The 8967-nt window shown below is 41.2% G+C and overlaps 2 pseudogenes; both read right to left on the bottom strand.

Annotated features, from left to right (window-relative positions):
- Positions 1-1380: 1380 nt before the first annotated feature.
- LOC117020648 (superoxide dismutase [Cu-Zn]-like) lies at positions 1381-1857 on the bottom strand (annotated as a pseudogene).
- A 6128-nt stretch (positions 1858-7985) lies between these two features.
- Positions 7986-8571, bottom strand: LOC117020737 (40S ribosomal protein S7-like; annotated as a pseudogene).
- Positions 8572-8967: the final 396 nt, after the last annotated feature.

Consider the following 8967-nt stretch of genomic DNA (forward strand, 5'->3'; position numbering starts at 1 on the left):
GTAAAACTATCATTGCTACTTGAAAAATAATAGTGTTCACAATATTGTTCATCTGCTACTAGAAATTTTCAGAGAGATTATTTGAGTGTTTCTAACAGTGCACGAATGCCAGGAACCAATCTGGGGCTACATGGGAACATTTTAGGGGCAGTAACTGTAGTGATCTTACCAGGAGGTGGATAGAGAATGGGCAAGCAAAGGATTCCCCTGCTGTGGCCTAAGGACTATTCTCCAGACAGAATGAATAGGATCACATTCCCACTAGGATTTTTTTTTTTCTTTCTCTGAGGGGTTGTATAATGCAAGAAAGGAATTGGATTTCTGTCCCTGGACATGATAGCTTTAGGAATTTAGTATCCATTCTCTAAAGTTCACATCCATGACTATGTAAACATTATTAGATTATTTTCTTATTTTATTTGTCCACAGAGTATGACTGCAGAAGTATCATAAAACAGAATGAGTAAATCTCCGTTGGGATCTGAAACTTATTCAGTTAAATCAATATTATTCATCCATCTCCAACATCCTGGCCAATTGGTTGTCCAGCTTATTTTGGAATGCTTCCATTGACAGGGCATCCATCCCAGTTTTCAAGAACATTGATTCAGTCTTTTAGAGCCCTTTTGCAACAAATATAATTATTCTTTACCACAACTAACACCTTCCTTTCCACCCTCTCAAATACATCACTGAATTTCAGATACACAATATCATTTCAGTTTTCCGGATTGACAAACCAGTCATAGAAAGAAATGCAGTATGTTTCATTGAATTCATGAGGGCCAAATGATAGTTACTTTTTTTCCTATGTGCCTGCAATCCATCCCTTTTAATAATTTATGATAAATCTTCTCAAAAATTATAGTCAAACTCACTGGTGGTGACAATTATTTGAGCATGGTAAGGGGAGAAGGGAAACCTTTTTCCTAAAGTTAGAAAATGGGTCTTATCAAAATTAGGCCTACTGAAAATCACCACTAGACATTTGGAATTTGTGATTCAGACCCTGGATCTAAATCAGTCATTAAATGTGAAGCCACCTTTTTCCTCCTACAAAAAGGGCAAAATATTCTTCAGTGTTTCTCACTATGTAACCGACCCATCCTCTATTTTAGATTTCCGTGTTTTCCAATAACTGATGAATCAGTATCCCTGGGATGAGGACTCAAATTTGCATTTCAATCAAATGCCTCAAGAGGGTTTAAGAGCAAGACTCCAGAAAATTATATCTCCCCTTAAAATATATATATTTGACATCAGTGATGCTTTAGTCATTGTTTTTAAGGTTACAGTGTTTAATGTTTATCAAGTTAAATTCCTACAACTAGCAAGTTAACAGATGAGTTACTAGGATTCAGCCCTCATCCTCCGGAATGTTTATTGGGCGATCCCAATTATACCACAGACCAAACGACTTCCAGTATTTCCTGTTCTTTTACTTTCATCATTTCCACCTTTGCCCAAGTCATCTGGTTTTTCATGGACCACCATTATGCCGCCAATGATGAAATGGCCTCCTGAGTGTGATCATAGAATCTTCAGTGGACACATTAACCACATTGTCTTAGCCAGCATCACGCTGTCCAGGTCTTCAACATGCTCTCTTGGTCCTTTCACCCATCATGTGTTTTGGACAGAGGATTACAGTGAGGATCCGCACTGGGATAGCCTTGTGTATGGTCTCCAAACTGATGGATGTGGAATCCATGCTCGCCTTCAGCCAATCCTGTGATGTATCCCGTGACCACAACTGTCCCATTTCCCTTGTGCTCGTTAGATGGTGTCCAGCACTGGGCCGTCGCCCCTCAGCACACACACAGCCTTGGTCGCTGCTTGAATCGCTGCTTTAGTCATTTTTAAAAAGAAATTGCTTTGAAAATGTTCAACAAATAAATATATATAAATATTTTTAAAAACTTTTGTATCCTGAAAGCCTAGAACAGTATTTGACTCTTAATGAATACTCATAGATAATAAATAGATATCTGTTGAATAAATAAATAAATGTTCTTATAAATGATCCTTTTGGAAATGAAATTGATCCCTAAATTAAAGTGAACAAATATGACTAAAAGCCATCTCATAGTGCTTGTACAAAGTACCAACGTGGATATATTTTACTGCCTTGACCAGGCAGAGACTATTCAAATAATTGTTAGTCAAGAAGTTCATATATACGGATGGGAGACTGTGTGTTGGAAATGGCCTCTGGAAAACAATCATAATCCTAAGGTCAGTGTTTATGGAGGATACAGAACTGAACTGGGTCTTACGTGCTTAGTTTGCAGTAAGCAAAGAGGAGAAGTAAGACTATTCCAGGGAGAATGGGAGAGCTGCTTAAACTGAGAATGGGAAGTCTCTGAATAAAGTGGGGAAGGGAGTGAACTCAGATTATGGAGAGTGTTGAAGGTCACACAGAAGTGGTTGAGCTTAACTCACTGGGTAATAGGGAGCCACAGAAGGTTTTATAGAGTGAGTAACTTAAGGAAAATAATGTATAAGGAAGTTAGGCTGGAAACGCTGATAATAATATTGGTTTCCTTCTACTGAGGGTCTGATGTGTGCCAGGCACTTGGCCAACAGCCCTAAGAGCATGAGCACAAGAGTTATTGCTCCCATTTAACAGCTTTGTAAAATGAGACTCTGAGAGGTCAGTGACAGTAAATAGTTAAGTTAGGACGCACAGTTGCGTCTCTGCCTCTAAGTTTTGTGCTTTAGAGCAGAGGTGGACAAACTATGGTGCACCTGCCAAATCCAGTTCACTGTCTGTTTTTGTACTGCCCTTAAGTATGAATGATTTTTTATATTTTTAAAAGGTAGGGGGAAAAATCAAAAGAAGAATAAAATTTCCTCATGTAAAAATTCTGTGAAATTCACGTTTCAGGATTCCCAAATAAAGTTTTATTGGAACATATCCCCACCCATTTTGTTACCTGTTGTCCATCAGGTTTCATGCTACAATGGCAGAATCAAGTGGTTTTGTCCACAAAGCTTAACATTTTACTATTCGGCCCTTTACAGGAAGTCTGCTGACTCCTGCTGTAGTTTTGTTGCTCAAAGTGTGGTCTGTGGACCAGGAACAAGGAGTATCATCTGGAAATTTGTTAGAAAGGCACAATCTCAGGCCCCACCCCAGACCTGCTGAATCCAAATCTTTATTTTAGCAACATCTCAAAAGATTTGTATGCCCATTTAAGTGTAAGAAGCATTATTATGCTAATGTGCTGTTTTAGTGCTGAAGGGTTGGAGGAGGGCAAGTCTACCCACTAGGAAGGACATCAGGTGGCCAGAAGATTAGGAGAAAGAGGGGGCAGGGACAGGGTCCACAGACATTTAAAGAATGTCTGCCATTTCAGCATGCACAGGCAGCCACACATTCCTGCTCCGGGCCTCTGGGATTCCTGCATATAAATCTGCAGAGACTAGGAAGCCATATACAAGTTAACATAGAAATCTTCATTGCTTACTATGAAAAGTGTGTTTTTTACCCTGGCATTTTGAATAAAGCTAATCAACAGGAGGATAATCAAATTAGTCTGCATCCAACACGCCATTTCCACCTTCCATTTGCCATTTTTGGACAGGAAAAGAGCTTCCTGACAGCAGGAACACCCAGTCTCCTAGAAATTGGCCCGAAGGCTCTGCTGTAGGGAAGCTTGGAGAGGTAGTAGCTCAAATATTTTGCTAAAGCATTTTGGCAATCATAGTTGTGAATAGATGGTATAGTCCTGAAGTCCTCCCTCAAAGATACTCTGCAAGGAAATGTGCCATTTGAACCACTTTCTAATTTGCATTTTTAATCATTAGTCAGATTCAAGGAAGTTTAGTGCTCCATAATTTGAAAACCACACTGGAGTATACAGCTGTCACTCTTATTACAACAACGCCATGTAAATATCACAATATTTCTATTCTCTGGGGCTATAGTCCCAGTTGACTACTAGAAGTTAACAAACGTATATATTTAAGGACAATTGCATTTGCTCAATTAGTGAAGAATGTGTGAGGCTCGAAGATATACAGATAAATAAGGCAGAACAAAAGGGTCTGAATTCAAGAAGTTGACAGTCTAAAGGGAAGATAGACATGTAAATAATACACAACAAAACACATTTTGGACCAGCACAGGCAATATATATACATACATATATTTTTCTCAGCATTGCCAGTCAGAGTCATTTGCCTCCATTCTCTATGCTCGTCCAAAATGTTTATTATTATCGTTGTTATTACTACTACTACTGTTATTATATATCATTTATTTTTAAAAACATCTTTATTTTAAAGCATTTATTTATATACACATACTTTTAACTTTTCTTATGGACAAGTTCAAACATGCAAAACTAGAAGGAATGGGAGAATAATCTAATTCTTCCCTCACTCCCTACCTCCCATATACTCATCCGTCAGACGCAACTGTTAATAACACATGGCCGGTCCGTCTTCTTTCAATCTTAACCCCCACCTACTTACCCTATCTCCTACAGAAGTATTTGAAACACATGCCAGGCATTCTAACGTTTCTGGAAACATGGTGTTTTCTTCAGTGAGTATTTGAAAGACACCTAGGCATTCACTGGGCTAAGGAGAGGACAGGGATCCTTCAAGTGGAGGGACTGGCCTCTAACCAGCAGGAGGCAGAGAAGTGTAAGCCGGAGCCCACACCAGTCTAGCTTGAGGGAATAATTTTACAGGTATTGTGAGAAATCAGGTCGAAAGGCGAAATGAGGTGGAAAGCTAGAATGTAGCTCCATGAGGGCAAGACCATGCTGTATTTTGCGTCCTTGTATGAAATTTCTTGAATCCCCAAGTGCCTGATGGAGAGTAGGGCTCAAAGGCTGTGGAAAGGATAAATCAATGAAGGTGGGGGCAGACCACGGCAGCCTTAGAATGCTAGGGTCTTGTACTTCATTCTGGGGCCATTGAATTCGTTTAATTCAATTAAACGGGGAGGAGGACTGTTACATGATTAGACGGTGTTTGTGGAAGAGGAACTCAAACAGAAACAAACTGAAAGAAAAATGAGCTCGCCAAATTCCATGTGGGGATTTGTCCTGCGGGGCCTCAGCAAGAACCACCCGATCGATGCAAAGCAGCTCCTCCCAGCTGAGCCTGCAGAAACTGGGAACTTTACCGAAACATTTTTTTTTACTTTTAAAATAATAGTAATAATTTCCGATTTTTAAGAATTTCATAGCATAACCTCAGGATAAAACAGTAAAATAAAACATGAAAAATCTTTTCAAGTGCTATATAAATGGAGCACACAGCAATGTTTTCACATATTTTAAAATATAAGTTACGATTGCTTTGTGTAATTTGATTTCCTACTACCAGGATAACATCCTCCAGGCAGGCCCTACAGGGATTCCTCTGAGGGAACTTTCTGCCTAAGGTGTCCCCAGCCTCTTCTCAGCTCACAGGAGTGACGTCCGGTCTCCCTGTGCTCAGCCTGCTTTGTGGCAATTATAGGTTGCGTAAGAGCAGGGTACACAGTACTTCAGTTTGCATTCATTTGGTCTGTTGCACATGTTATCTGGAAATTGCTCAGAGGTCAGTGGCCTGAGGGTAAATTAGAACAAGACTGAGTGAGTGAGTGAGTAAATGACTGAGCGAGTGAGTGGAAGCTGAGCAGAGCTGGGAAATGGGGTGGGACTAGCGCTGAGGTTGACAGTGGGTTCTTGCAGTGGCTGTGAGTACAACAGGCCAATTGAGGATGCTTGTTTCCAAATGCCATGCAAGCCAGCATGACCCTGATCTGACTCAGGGTCTTTATCCTGGAGCTCCTGCGCTTTAGAGTAGCGGTTCTCACACCTCAGGATGCAGTCTCATCACTTGGAGGTCAGGTGAAAACACTGGCTTCTGGGCCCCAGAGTTTCTGATTCTGTAGGTTGGAGTGGGGCTTGATAAAATGCATCTTAACGAGTTTCAAAGTGATGCAGATTCTACTGGTCCCTGTACCACACTTTGAGAACCACTACTGAAACATGATGACACGTTTAACAAATCATCTGTGTTAGAGGTCAGACTCCGAAACCTAGTAAATGAATAATAGTCACAGAGCATGTCTCCGGGCCAGTTTCTACACGCTACCAAGCCTCTCCCTGCCCTGAATCCTGCCAGCCTTCAAAAGCCATTTCAGAAGAGGTTATTTCCCAGTCTTCTTGCACTGTTCCAAGTCTCCCAGTTAATTTATGTGCATGTCGAATACAACAGTTGAACAAGTAGGTTTTTAGATATAAATAATGTCTATAAATCAAGAATGCCACTAAATAGACTGTAGGATAATCTGAAAGGGTTCATACTTGTAAAGGGAAGATTAGGCCGCTCTCCTAGTGGGACTACTGTTTGAAAGCAGGTGGTTGAATCCTGCGGGCTCCAGCGGAATTCGAGCTGTAGCTAATCTTGCTGATGTAACCTGCCCTTTTTCTGGCTCCCTGGGTGTTGCTGTTTCCCGTTTGCTCACCTTAACATGCACACTAGCCTCCAGTATCTGGAAAACTAGTGGAAACAACAGTTTGGGAAGGTAGCAGCAGGAGTCAGACAAGGCATGATGAGCAAGCAGGCTTTCAGCCAAGAAAGTCCTTCATCATTGTAAAAATTACTACTTTGCATTGAGCTTTCTCCAAACTCCAGAGGCACATAGCCCAGGGGACTGAGCAGGGCCAAGAACCGCAGCGCGGAGGCCCAGCTCTGTTCACATATAACTCGCAGTCTTCCTGTTTAACTTAAATGGATCCTTGGTTAAGTCCGTTCTCTTTGTGTGTCCGTGCAAGTTACTTAACCATTTCTCTGTACATTCCCTAGTGGCATGTGAGCAAATGATTTTAAATGTAGCTTTGTTGTGTCCTATACATTCATTTAATCCATTTATTCAGTTACAGCTATTCGTTCGCTAAATATTAATTCAGTAGGTCAGATGCGATACTTGGCATTAGAACTACACAGACAAGTAAGTTTCAGTTTCAGACCCCCAGCGACTTTCAGGGCACTAGTGGAGACAAGACCTGGGAGGCAGATAATTCCAGCAAAGAGGTGAGTATTGAAATAGAAGGATGTCCGATGATTGATAGAGCAGGGAGGGCTCCGAGAAGTTCCCCAGAGGAGGTGACAATGGACCTTAGTCTTGGGAGATGAGTAGAGACATTCTAATGTAGGCCAAAGAATAATACATGTAAAGGCAAGGAGATCAGACAGAGAATGACTTACTCAGCATGGCTGCCTTGCAAGGTGTGGTGAGGGAGAGGCAGCAGATGGGACTGGAAAGGTAACAAGGACATTAATAAAGCAATTGCGCCCAGAACCAGATGTACCAGCTTTTGTCTTCGATAATATCATTTGGAATAGATTGGCTGACTGTAAAGTAGGGGAATTTCAGGAAGTGTGGCAATAACCGATTATGAAGTTTTTAGCATATTTATTTTAACCTTGAAGACAATTAATTGCCTTTCTTTATGAGACCGAGAACAAGTATTGAGTTAAATATGTATTAGGAAGGGCAGTGTAGGTGAACAAGAAAACTCAATATGCTGTAGGATGGCGGGGAGTTTGACTCTACTATCTGATTTCAGTCATACTGGTTGAATATTATAACTATAAAATAATAAAAATGACAAGAATCTTATCAAAAGGGGTTTGTTCTTGTGTACAAACAATATAAATCTTCTCCAAGTGTGTAGACCTTTGTCTTCTGAACAGAGGAACCGTGGCATGAGACCGATTGGTTGGATTATCAATGTTAAAAAGTTAGCATCTTTCTTTTCTTTCCTCTCTCTCTCTCTCTCTCTCTCTCTCTCTTTCCTTCTCTCGCTCTCTCCTCGCTCTCTCTCTCTCTCTCTCCTCTCTCTCTCTCTCCTCGCTCTCTCTCTCTCTCTCCTCTCTCTCTCGCTCTCTCTCTCTCTCTCTCTCTCTCTCTCTCTCTCTCTCTCTCTCACTCTTCCTTTTTTTGTGTGAATGGTATTTTATTTGGCTATTTTTGTTTACAACTGAAACTTTGGTAATTCAAAATTAACATCCTTGCGAGTGAGCTTCTTATATACCTCAGAAAAAGTTTCATCCTTGTATTCCACGTTGTTCTGCTGTGCTTTACCCAAATGAACCTTTGTAAGCAGTCTGCCATCCAGTTTCACCCCAATTCTCTTGCCCACAGTTTCACTTGGGAAAACCAAGTCCTCCAAGATCGCATGGTGCACGGCTGTCAGAGTGTGGCTCTTGTGATGCTTTTGCTTATTTTTTCGTATGGCTTTTTCGAGTTGCCTTAGGCAGATTTCTCCTCTGAACAATAAAGACAACATGCTTCCCACTGAACTTTTTCTTCAGTTCACGTGCTAGCCCCGCTTGGATTTTCTGGAAAGATTTCAGTTGAGGAACAGGAACAAAGATTATAATAGCTTTCCGACTACCACCAACTTCAATTTCCTTGGCTGCTGTTATATTCAGCTCCCGTAGCTGCATCTTGAGGTCTGAGTTCATTTCCAGCTCAAGGAGAGCCTGGGAGGTGCCAGACTCGAACTCCTCAGGCTTCTCGCCATTGGGCTTCCTGATCTTTGCGCTTGAACTGCACATGGACTTTTCCTGGGAAGAGCAAACAGCAACCATATTTTCAAATTTGTATTTACAGTCTTGACTATATAGAGAAAAAGTGATGTTCTAATTGAGTTTGCCTTTTCTTTTGCAGTTTTAGTATATGTGTCTTAGTCTATTTGAGCTGCTATAGCCTGGGTGGCTTATAAACAGCATTTATTTCTTAAAGTTCTGGAGGCTGGGAAGTCCAAGATCAAAATTCTGGCAGATTTGGGGCCTGGTGAGAGCCTGCCTCCTGGCTTATAGACAGCTGTCATGCTGCTGCGGCAGAAGGGGCAAAGGAGCTTTCTAGGGTCTCTGTCATAAGGGCATTACTACAATTGATAGGTTCTTTTTTCATGACCTAATCACTTTCCAAAGGTCCCACCTCCAAATACC

This window comes from Rhinolophus ferrumequinum, chromosome 3, assembly GCF_004115265.2.
Source record: "Rhinolophus ferrumequinum isolate MPI-CBG mRhiFer1 chromosome 3, mRhiFer1_v1.p, whole genome shotgun sequence".
NCBI lineage: Eukaryota > Metazoa > Chordata > Mammalia > Chiroptera > Rhinolophidae > Rhinolophus > Rhinolophus ferrumequinum.